This window comes from Eschrichtius robustus, chromosome 1 (assembly GCF_028021215.1).
Source record: "Eschrichtius robustus isolate mEscRob2 chromosome 1, mEscRob2.pri, whole genome shotgun sequence".
In the NCBI taxonomy this organism is placed as follows: domain Eukaryota; kingdom Metazoa; phylum Chordata; class Mammalia; order Artiodactyla; family Eschrichtiidae; genus Eschrichtius; species Eschrichtius robustus.
This window is the reverse complement of record NC_090824.1, coordinates 8292868-8304335: the sequence shown is the minus strand read 5'-3', so window position 1 is coordinate 8304335 and position 11468 is coordinate 8292868.

The following is an 11468-nucleotide window of genomic DNA, read 5'->3' as shown; positions in this document are numbered from 1 at the left end:
GCCTTCCTCAAAGGGAGATTTTTGCTGGCTTTGCCGTGAGGTCTTGGATTTAACTCAGGAACATAAAAACTCGCCACAGAGATGATCTTGCGTGGGAACGAAACACCTACTGACATGGCGTTATTGCTTGGCTCCTGGAGTTGCATGAAGTTCTCATTAATTAACGAAACCCACCTACCAATGATGTTCTTCGTATTTATGCTGTGTTCTTTCTCAAATGGGCCACTGTTCCTGTGACTTCAGAATTGTGGCTAAATGAAGTGACACCTGCTGGGGCAGGAGACAGGGTGAGAATGAACTAGGAACTAGGAGACGAGCCTGAAAAGTGTGTGTGTGTGTGTGTATACACGTGTGTGCACACACACTGCTTCCTATCTTTTCACAGGTTATTTTTTGACTTGATCTGACGCTCTGAGCTTGTCCAGTGGTCTGTGTATCTCTTGCTGGGCACTAAACCACCCCAAAATTTATTGGCATAAGACAACAGCCATTTCATTATATGCGCAATTTTGTGAGTTAGGAATGGGGGCAGGAATGTGAGACATCTCTGCGATGGGCTGGCCTCAGCTCAGATGACTTGAACAGTCAGAGATGGCTGAGCCTCTCCACCAAGTCTGCGTCTCTGGGGACTTGGTCCTGGCTGCTGGCTGTGTTTCTTGATGCTTCTCCACCTTGTGCTTGCTAGGACTGTATTATCCAAGGGGGCGTTTGCACTCACATGTCTGATGACTTGGCTGCGATGACTAGAACAGCTGGGGCTGGCTGCGCATCTTGCTCTCAATACATACCTCCAAGTGGCTAGCTTGGGCTTCCTTACAGCATGGTGGTCCTAGGTGAATTGAACAGCTGGCCCCTTCCAGAGTGAATATTCCAGGGCTAGGCGGAAACTCCAAGGGTTCTTATTACCTAGACTTAGAATTCACAGTGTCCCTTCTCCCACATTGTATTGGCCGAGCAAGTCACTAAGGCCGGTCCTGATTCAAGAGGAAGGGAAACAAACTCCACCTCTCCATCGGAAGATTGACAGAATTTGCAGCCACATTTAAGCTTTAAAGCTCATCCTGCCTATCATCAGCCGTTGACCAATGCTCCAGGTGGTCTCTCCAAGCCCTTCTCCTCGGGGTCTCAGAACTACCGTTCTTAACCACAGATCTAACCATGTCATTCTCCTGCCCCTTGCACACACCCACTCATGTGCACGCACACACGTGCACACACACACTCACAAATATGGAGCTCCTCAATCGCCTCTGAAGGATACCTAAGCTCTTGGCATTCATGGCTCGGTAAGTTCTTCATGACCTGGTTTCTACTTACCTTTCTACTCCTCTCCCTCAACCCCTGTTCTCCACCCTAACTTAATTACACTGGTCCCTCCATATCCACAGGGGGAATTGGTCCTTGTCCCCCACCCTCACTGTGAATACCAAATCCTCACATGCTCAAGGCCCTTTTATATAATGGCCTAGTACAGTCGGCCCTCCATATCCATGGGTTCCAGATCCACGAATTCAATCATCTTGGAACCCACAGATATAAAGGGCCAACTGTACTTGTAACTCCAGAAATCCCCTTGTCTTCCTTCAGGGCCTTTGCATGTGCTGCCTCCGTACCATGCCTGCTCCTCGGTCGATTTCCTCTGGCAGCAACTCATCTTTCAGACGAAGCTTCTCTGACATCCGCCCCGCCCCAACCCGCCCTACAAGGTGCACCTTTATCTTATGCACCTCGTCACTCTGCATGGTAACTATCTGTTCAGGTGTCCTTCCTCCCTTTTAGACAATGAGCTCCTGGCAGTCAGGAGCTGTATTTCTGAGTGGGTTGTCTTTGCCTGGGAGAGGACATGGAAGCAGTGTGCATTTTGTGAATGTGGAATGGGTGTAGGAATTAACGCTTTGAGAACAGGCGGATGGTGTGGCCTGAGGAATGGCTTCATGTTAGAATTTCTGAGTGATAGCATATGAAGCATCAACAGGAGCATCAGAGCTAAGAAATAGCTGAAAAGTCTGTTTCAGCTTCTGGAATCTTGGAGCCCTGCTTTCCAAGTGTGTTCTGCCTCCCATTAGTGGCATGGAATGAGGATAGATGCTGCTTGTGGGAAAGATGTTCTGTGGTGGAATAAGTTTGGGAAGCCCAAGATCGAATAAAATGCGCTGATGGGCATTGAAAACCTCCTAACAGAAAGTACAGGATGCCATGTTTCCCAAACTTACTTTACTCTGGAACCCTACTAGGACCACTGGTCCATGGTCCACACTCTGGGAAGTTTGTTTTATTATCCCAGCTTCCCATTGATGCTCTGCCCACAGCCTTTTTCAGGGGATACTCCTGCATTTAGCTCCTGACCACCCGGCAGGGGACCAAATGTCCCAGGACCCAGCTATTGGCAATTGTCCGTTACCAAGAGGTGCCCATGATGGGCTCTTTTCCATGGCAGGTGACTGAGCTGAAAGGTCACATGGAATTGGGGATGGAGGCAATCATATGGGTTCAAGCACAACATAAGTGACCATGACAGTTCTTTTTTCCCCTGTTTTAAAAAATTGAAGTATAGTTGTGAACTATATTATATTGAATTATACTACTGAATTATATTATAAGTTACAGGTGTACAATATAGTGGTTCATAATTTTTAAAGGTTATACTTCATTTATAGTTATTATAAAATATTGGCTAAAGTCCCCATGCTGTTCAATATACCCTTGTAGCTTATTATTATTTTTTTTTATTAATTTATTTTTGGCTGTGTTGGGTCTCCGTTTCTGTGCGAGGGCTTTCTCTAGTTGTGGCAAGTGGGGGCCACTCTTCATCGCGGTGCGCGGGGCTCTCACTGTCGTGGCCTCTCTTGTTGCGGAGCACAGGCTCCAGACGCGCAGGCTCAGTAGTTGTGGCTCACGGGCCCAGCTGCTCCGCGGCATGTGGGATCTTCCCAGACCAGGGCTCGAACCCGTGTCCCCTGCATTGGCAGGCGGATTCTCAACCACTGCGCCACCAGGGAAGCCCCCTTGTAGCTTATTTTATACACAATAGTTTGTACCTCTTAATCTCCTACCTCTATATTGTCCTTCCCCCCTCCCCACTGGTAATCACTGGTTTGTTCTCTATATCTGTAAGTCTTCTTCTTTTTTTGTTATGTTCACTAGTTTGTTGTATTTTCTAGATTCCACATATAAGTGATATCATACAGTATTTGCCTTTCTCTTGTCTGACTTATTTCTCTTAGCATAATACTCTCCAAGTCCATTCATGTTGCTGTAAATGGCAAACTTTTCTTCCTTTTATGGCTGAGTAGTATTCCATTATGTATATAGACCACTTCTTCTTTGTCCATTCATCTGTTGATGGACACTTAGGTTGCTTCCATATCTTGGCAATTGTAAATAATGTTGCTATGAATATTGGGGTGCAGGTATCTTTTCAAATTAGTTTTTTCAGATATATACCCAGGAGTGGGATTGCTGGATCATTTGGTAATTCTATTTTTAGTTTTTTGAGCAACCTCCATACTGTTTTCCATAGTAGCTGCACCAACTTACCTTCCCACCAACAGTGTAGGAGGGTTCCTCTTTCTCCACATCCTCACCAATATTCGTTATTTGTGTTCTTTTTGATGATAGCCATTCTGACAAGCGTGAGGTGATATCTCATTATGGTTTTGATCTGCATTTCCCTGATGCGTAGAGATGTTGAACATCTTACCATGACGGTTCTGTGACATATTCAAATGTCCCTTTACAATGAGGAAGTGGAGGCTTCAAGAAGTGAATGGCTGGCCCAGGGTGAAGCTGAGAGATCAGTGGTCTCTGTGCTCTAAGTGTGGGCTTCTTCCACTGCTCCACTGCTCTCAGTGGGACCCAAATCCCTCAGTTATTGAAGAATCTGGTCAACCAGGGACAGGGAACCTATGTTCACCAAGCACCTCTATGTATCAGGCTTCTTAGCAGCTGTAATAAATCAGCCCCTCCCAAGAACACTGGGAGCTGATGTTACGGAACTTATGTCACAGATGAAGTACAACCAAGGTTGTACTTTGTTGAAGTACAACCAAGGACACACACTGGGAGTAACAAAGGGAGTTAGAATTAAGCTCCTTGGGCTTAATTCTAAATTCTGAATGGCTTGGATGTCTTTGCTTGAGTCACATGCCTGAAGAGGCTTGTTGCAGTCCAACCAGAAATGGTTTCAATATCCGCAAATGGGTGTATGGAAAGTGCAGCCCTCTGAAACATGTCTTACTCACTAGCTGGAGGTCCAGTCCTACCAGGGGATTAGCTGTTGCCTGGGCTGCTTCCAGAGAAGCCTTCTGGGGAAAAGGATCAATGGCAAAATTGGTAGATCCAGCAAGGCTTTTGCAATAAAAGCTTTTTATGCCTCTTGTTCAAAGCATTTAAGTGCCTTTTAGATCACAGATTGAACCATCGACATTATAAAGTGGAACCTTTTAATACCAAAATACACTTCCAGAGTAAAATTCCATTATGGGAAAAAGCATTTCACGGCATCAGGCTAGATAATTATTCTCTCACGTGTAATAGGATGTATGAAATGTTTGATGATAAACAGAGTTTCTCAGCACTGTAATAAGACAGCTCACACCGCTCTGTGTGTGTGTGTATGTGTTGTATACACATAAGAAGTTCCATCTCATTTTGGACACCAGTTTCTTTACCCGTAAATAGTAAGAATTGGACTTGATGGGCTCCGAGGTGCTTCCTGCTGTCAGATTACATGGAAAAGCCATTTTCCCACTCTTGGTTTCCATTCCCTCATCCTTAAAATGAAGGCTTTTGAATCAATCAGGAAACTTTTTGTTGCAAGTGATAACTCAAAGTGGTTTAAGCAAAAAAAAAAAAAAAAAAGTGACTATTTTGGCTCATGTCACTACAAATCTCAGGAGTGTTCTAGGTTCAGGCATGGGTGTATCCAGCAATGTTACCAGGACTTGGTTCCCCTCTGTCTCTTGACATTGGGGTCGGTCATGCTCTCTCCCTTTGCCCCAGGTTCACATTCTGGCGGCTTGGCCAAGTCAGTAGAAGGAGAACTTCTTTCTCCCAAAATTTCCAACCAAAGCCCCTGGGTTGAATCTCATTGGCTAGGATTGGATCACGTGTCTATTCCTGAGCCAATCACAGTTTTCAGGTACAGCTACACTAATTGGCCAGGCCTGGGTCACATGACAACCTAGAGCAGAAGCAGGGAGTGGTGTCAGCGCCTTCCAACTGTGAAGTAAAAGTTATAGAGGATGGTTCCCTTTGTAATTGTGGGAAGCTGCTGATAGAGGAAGGGGGAGAGGATGTCGGGCGGAGGAAGCAACAGATACCCATTTGGGGTTAGAACTAGTTCCAGCTGGCCCTGAGGCTTGCTCAAGCTCTAGAAGCTTATGAATAATAAATGCTTAGTGCCAGAGGCACTTTTGAGATTATTAAATCCAATGTTTTTCTTTCAAGTTACAGAGACTGAAGCTCAGAGGGGAGAAGTGACTTCCTCAAGGTCTCTTGAGTCTTCAGTAGCAGGCCTACCGCGAAAATCCAGGTGTCTTACCCTCAGCTCCATGCTCTTGAACTCTCCTCTTTGAACTATGCAGCTAGGGAGGCCTCCTGAGAAGGGTTGACCCAAGGGAGCCTCTTCTCAATGTCTGGTTAGGGCTTTGCTGTTTATACCTGCTTCCGCTGACAGCAACCCTTTGGCCCAGCCAATTTAGGATATTTCAGGGTGACTGATGCCTTCCAAGTTTCCTTATGCAGAGTCAGGAATCTCAGGTGTGGTTTCTGATGATGCTACTGATTTGCTGTGTACTCTTGGTCAGGTTACTTAACCTCTCTGGGCACCGATTTCTCAATGTGTAAATTTACCCTGATATCGAGTTCCTCCTTATTGCTTCTCTCCCCATAGATACCCCTGGGATCTCTTGTGTTCTAGAAGGTCATCTAATACATTCCTCCACCATCGGGGTTTCTGTGAAGGCTTGGCTAACCCCTCTCAGGAAGAGTTTGTGTTTTAACAAAGGAGTTGAAAGAGTACAGTGGCTCTCTAATAATGGGAGTGTTTCAGGCAGTGTGGGATGGCCACATGTCCGCCTCTGGAGAAGACACGCCTGGGTTCAGATCTTGACTCCTCCATGTGTGTGACCTTGAGCAGCTGGTCTAACGTTTTCAGCCTCTGTTTCCATCTCTGGAGAGTGGGGCTCTTTCAGAGTGGTTGTGCTTGGGCCAGAGCAGGCTCCAATTTGGGAGGGCACGTGACAGCAGGGGACATGCCCAGCAACACCTGGGGTCAATGGGAAATTGTCGGCACAGCCCCCTCTCTGTATTCCAGTAGAGGAAATTACAGCAGTGACATTGCCATCTCTGGTGTTGTGGGCTGAATCCTGTCCCCAACAAGATATGTCCAAGTCCTAACCCCCATACTTGCGAATGTAACATTATTTGGAAATAGGGTCTTTGCAGCTGTAATCAAGTTGAAGATTTTGAGATGAGATCGTTTAGGGTGGGCCCTAAATCCAATGACCGGTGTCCTTACAAGAGAAAGGAGAGGGAAACTTGATGCACACAGAGAAGAAGGCCATGTGAAGACAGAGGCAGAGATTAGAGTGATGCTGCCACGAGCCAAGGAGCACCAAGAAATGCCTGGAGCCACCAGAAGCTGGAAGAGGGAAGGAAAGATTCGCCCCTAGTTGCTGGCCCTGCTGACACTTCGATTTTGGACTTCTGGTCTTCAGACCTATGAGCGAATACATTTCTGTTCTTTTAAGTCACAATTTGTGGCAATTTGTTGTGGCAGCCACAGGAAACGAATGCAGCTACCAACCAAAGTTTATGAGAAAACAGAAACTTTGTAAGTTCTGTGGTGTTGACTCAAACTGCCTTTCTGACTACAAGAAAATTCTCATCTCTTTCTCTCTCTCTCTTTCCCCTCCCCTCTATTCATTCTCAGCATGTGCCCTATCTTTATGTTCAGTCTGATTAACCATGGAAATTTCCCCTACTGAGCTGATTAATCAAAATCCTGAGTCATTCATATCACACTTAGAAATTCCTGATCGTGCTTAAAAACTGTCAGTAACAGATATGTACAAATAAACCCAACTACAAACTGGAGTGATTATTGGTGATTTAATTCCCTCCAGGATCATAAGAGGGGGTGAAATTATATGGCAGGAATGCATTTTTAATGATACGTGTTTACTAATAGAAAATATATTAATAAATTATACACGCATAGGCTTTGGTGAGTCAGCCATCCCAAACGATTCATTTGTTCATTCAACAAATTTTTACTGGACTCTGTACCAGGCACTGTGCAAGCCCTCTGCTCTTAGGAATCTTTCTAGTGCAGGAGACAAACAGCTGAATGTGCAATGACGTGGGTTGTTGACTTTGGTGGTGAGTGCTTTAAAGGAAGGATGCAGGGTGCTGAGAGGGGTGAATTTGAATGCAGGGGTTGAGGGCATGGGCTCTGGAGGCAGAGCCCTTGGATTTGAATGCCAGCACTGCCACTCATTACCTGTATGCCTAAAATAAGCTACTGACATTGTTGGGCCTCCCTTTCTTAGTTCCCTAATCCTTAGACATAGCCCTACTTCTTCAGGCCTGGTACTTTTTGCGTTTCATTGGACAGCCTGAAATTAACTAGAAATTAACCAAGCTCCTCTGACTTGGTAGGGCTCAGACTCCAAACTCCCTTGCAGCGCTTAGCAGCTGAAATCTCTGCCTGCTCTTCTAACCTTCCAATGATTGTTTCCCTTTTGGGCAGCCTTGGAGTTTTGCTCATGCAGGTGCAATCCATTGATCAGCCAGAGATTTTAGGGGTGTTTATATGGAGGCTTTAGGGCTGCCCTGTGGCTCCCTCCATTCTGAGATCCTCGGCCCCTCCCCAATTTCGAGTTTGTTCAGACTCTACCCTCTGACTCCTCAGGCTAAAAGGACTGTGGCTTTCTTTTTGAGTTCTAGCCACCCTGTGGCCTGAGGACTGGGGAGTGTCCTCAGTGGAAAAGTCAGATAAACATGGATCTCCTGCAGGGTGGCTCCCTTTTTTCAAGGGTCAAATCCCCTTCAGTTTCTGCCTGCTGTTGGCTACTGTCCTGTGGGAGGTGAGTATGAATAAGCAATTCCACCATTACCACCAGAATGCTCTGATTTCTTTTTTTAGTCCACACTTGCTCCTTGGGTTAGTTCATCTGTCTCATGGATAATCCATTCTCATTTGTAACAGCAAGCTGACTCTATGCTGATGATTCCCAAGCTTTTCTCTCCACCCTCTGAAATCTGTGTAGATGTGAACATAAAGGTAGAGAAAAGGGCCTTGAAGACCTAGAAGTTGGAGTCAAAGAAGAAGTGCTAGCAGGAAGCACCGCAAAGGAGCTTTCAGAAAAGGAAAGAGAACCTTGGGCAGAATAGTGTTGTAGAGGCCAGGAGGAGAAAGTGCTTTAAGGAGAGAGAATGGGCAACGGTGGAACAGAAATCTTGTCTTGTTTATCCCTATCCTGAGAACCTAGCACAGCGCCCGGGCCTTAGTAGGTGTTCAGTAAACCTTTGTTAAACAGTAAATGAATAAACTTCAGTTTAAACGAGCGGATGCCTCCGAAGGGCTCTGCACTATGTCCTGAATCCTCTTAAAGCTGCTTAACAGATTTTTAAAACACCTGAGGCCTTATCTCTATGCTAAGCTAAGACCAATGACAGTCAGGGGAAAGAATGATCAAGTTCACAAATTGTCCTGTGGCTTATATTTTAATTCTCAAAGATAAATGTTACCTCAGGTCATGCTTTCTGCCTCTGCTGCAGGTGTTAGCTTATGAAAATACTGGCTGAGCTCAGCTCCCTGGTGTGAAATGCAAATCCTGGGAAATTACAACCTGGGTTTCTTTTATTAATGGTCACTAATGGTTTGCAATCAAGACACACCTGTTAGAGGCAAAACAATTGACTTATTTGCTTGACATGCGTATAATTTATCAACAGCCTGATTATTCATTCTCTCTCAAAGTATTTGCCAGAGAAAAATAGGCAGAAAAAGAGGGTAAAAAAGTCCACTCATCTAGTTTTAGTAGGCAGTGTGGAGTTATCATGGCTTTGGAGTCAGACAGTCCTGGGTATAAAACCCCATTCTGTCACTAACGAGTCACAACCACGGTTAAATCTCCTGTTCTCACCTGTTAGGTAATGATAATCAGACCTGCCTTTCAGGGTTGATAATGAGGATTAAATAAGTCAGCGTCCTCTCAAGGCTTCCCATAATAGATTTGCTTTTTCATTCCTGTCCCCTTTTGCTATTTTCTAGGAATTCTGTTAATCTAAACTTGAGCTTGACACTTATCTCATGATCAGATCCCAGATTTCTGAAGATCTGGGGCCATGTGTATTCTTCATTGTGTAATCCCACATTCCTTTTGACATCAAGGAAGACCATAATCATTGACATCATACAGCTGAGTTCAAATCCTGCCTCCACCACTTATTGGCTATATGACTTCGGGCAAGTTGCCTAAGTTCCCTAAGACTTAATTTCCTCACCTGTAAAATGAGCTAATAATGGTACCTACCTCATAGAGCTGCCGGAAAAACCAAAGGAGATTCTAGATGTAAAGTATTGGGGATCATGTCTGGCCCATGGTAACTGCCAAAATATGTTGGTTGCTATTATTTAAAAATATTTGCCTATAGCCTAATTGATAGGCTATGGGTTTAGTTAAAGCAAGGAGTTAGTGATGGTGAGGATGTGTGGGATAAAGGAAAAATGCATCTTCCACACAGTGACTATATTTGGCAACGATTCTCTCCAATTCTCTTGTGATAAAAGGATTCTGTTTTGCTCAGAGCCCCTTTGAGTCTCATAATAATGCTTATATATAGTGCCTTTTGTCCCAGAATCTTGGAGCAGCCCTGAAATCAAAACATAACACGAGTTGGATGGTTGCAAAGATAAAAGCAACAATTTGCTTTTGTTTTTGGAAAAGCTCTCCTTTTCGTAGTTTAACAACTTGGCAGCTGGATGTGAACATGTATGTGTATTTGACCTGGGTCTATGGCAAACCACTGACAATACATGATGACAGCTGCTTGTAGCTTGGCTCCTGGAGACGGAGTGACATGAGAAGTGGACCTCACGGTGTTTGGAAGGAGGAAAATAAGAGAGGGATGAGCAGAAGGGGAGGCAAAACCTTTACTGAGTGCCTACCAGGGGCCAGGAATTTTACACATGCTATCTCATTTAATCCCAACAACTGCTAGCGTTTACTGACGAGGGAGGAAGCTCAGTGAGGTTAATAATTTATCCAAGGTCACACAGCAATTAAACGGCAGAGGGAGGTTCCAGACTCAGGTCTGTCTCCTCCTATCACCTTACCACACTGCTTCCCTCTTTCTCTCAGGATGTTTGTCTTCACTTCCAAAACGTGTGGAGTGGGAAAAAAGAGGAAAGCTCCATATCCTTGGGTGTTTGAGAGTGTCAGATCCAGTGTGCAACGTGGGGAGTGGAATGAAGGGGAGACATGATCCAGAGAGAAGTTCTGAGGAAGCAAGCACCAGGTATCCTAGAATTTAATAAATTCTAAGACTCCATCAGTTCTAAGATGCCCCATTATTTTATGTGCTACTAATAGAGAAAAAATAAAATCACCACCAATTACAACTGGCATTGGTTGTAAGACATACACTGATTTCAGAGACATTAAAATGTGAAAAGCTTGCATGTTAGAATTGTTAATGTCATTTAGCAAGGCCAGGTCCTCTCCTGTATTAGCTGAAGTTTAATGCAGGACACAGTGACCGTTCTAGCTATTTTAAGTACAAAGGGATTTAATATAGGGAGTTAGGTACTTGTAAAATCACTGAAGGGCTAGACTAGCAGGCACTAGTGAGAGCAACACAGAACTGCCTTACCTAGGAAGCCACTAGCTCTGCCACAATCAAAAAGGGGAAGAATGAGGAGACTGCCGTTGGGACTAGAGAGCTTAGGAATTCTCGTCACTTGCACAGTTAGAGGGAACACAGACCACCACTCTCACTTCTGACACCAATTGCAAATTTAGTAGAGGGTTCCCCAAACCACCCTCAGTTTTGACAATTTGCTAGAAGAACTCACAGAACTCAGTGAAAGCTGTTATACCCATGGATACGTTTTATGATGGGGAAAGGATGCAGATTAAAATTGCAAGGGCAGAAGCAGAGGCCAGGAGGGTTTGGAATGTGGAGCTCCTCTGCCCGTGGAGTTAGGACAGTGCTACTTTCCCAGCATCGGTGTGTGACAATACACGTGGAGTAATTGCCAACCAGTCACTTAAGCCTCAGCGTCTAGAGTTTTTACTGGGACTCCATCGCAAAAGTATGATCCATCGCCCACAGACTGATCTCAGTCTCCAGTCCCTCTGGAGTTTGACTTATACTGTGTGACCCAAAGCACCCATCGTAAATTGCATTGTTGGTCCTTCTAGCATGGCCAGCCTCCACCCTGTGTCGTATTGTTGGAA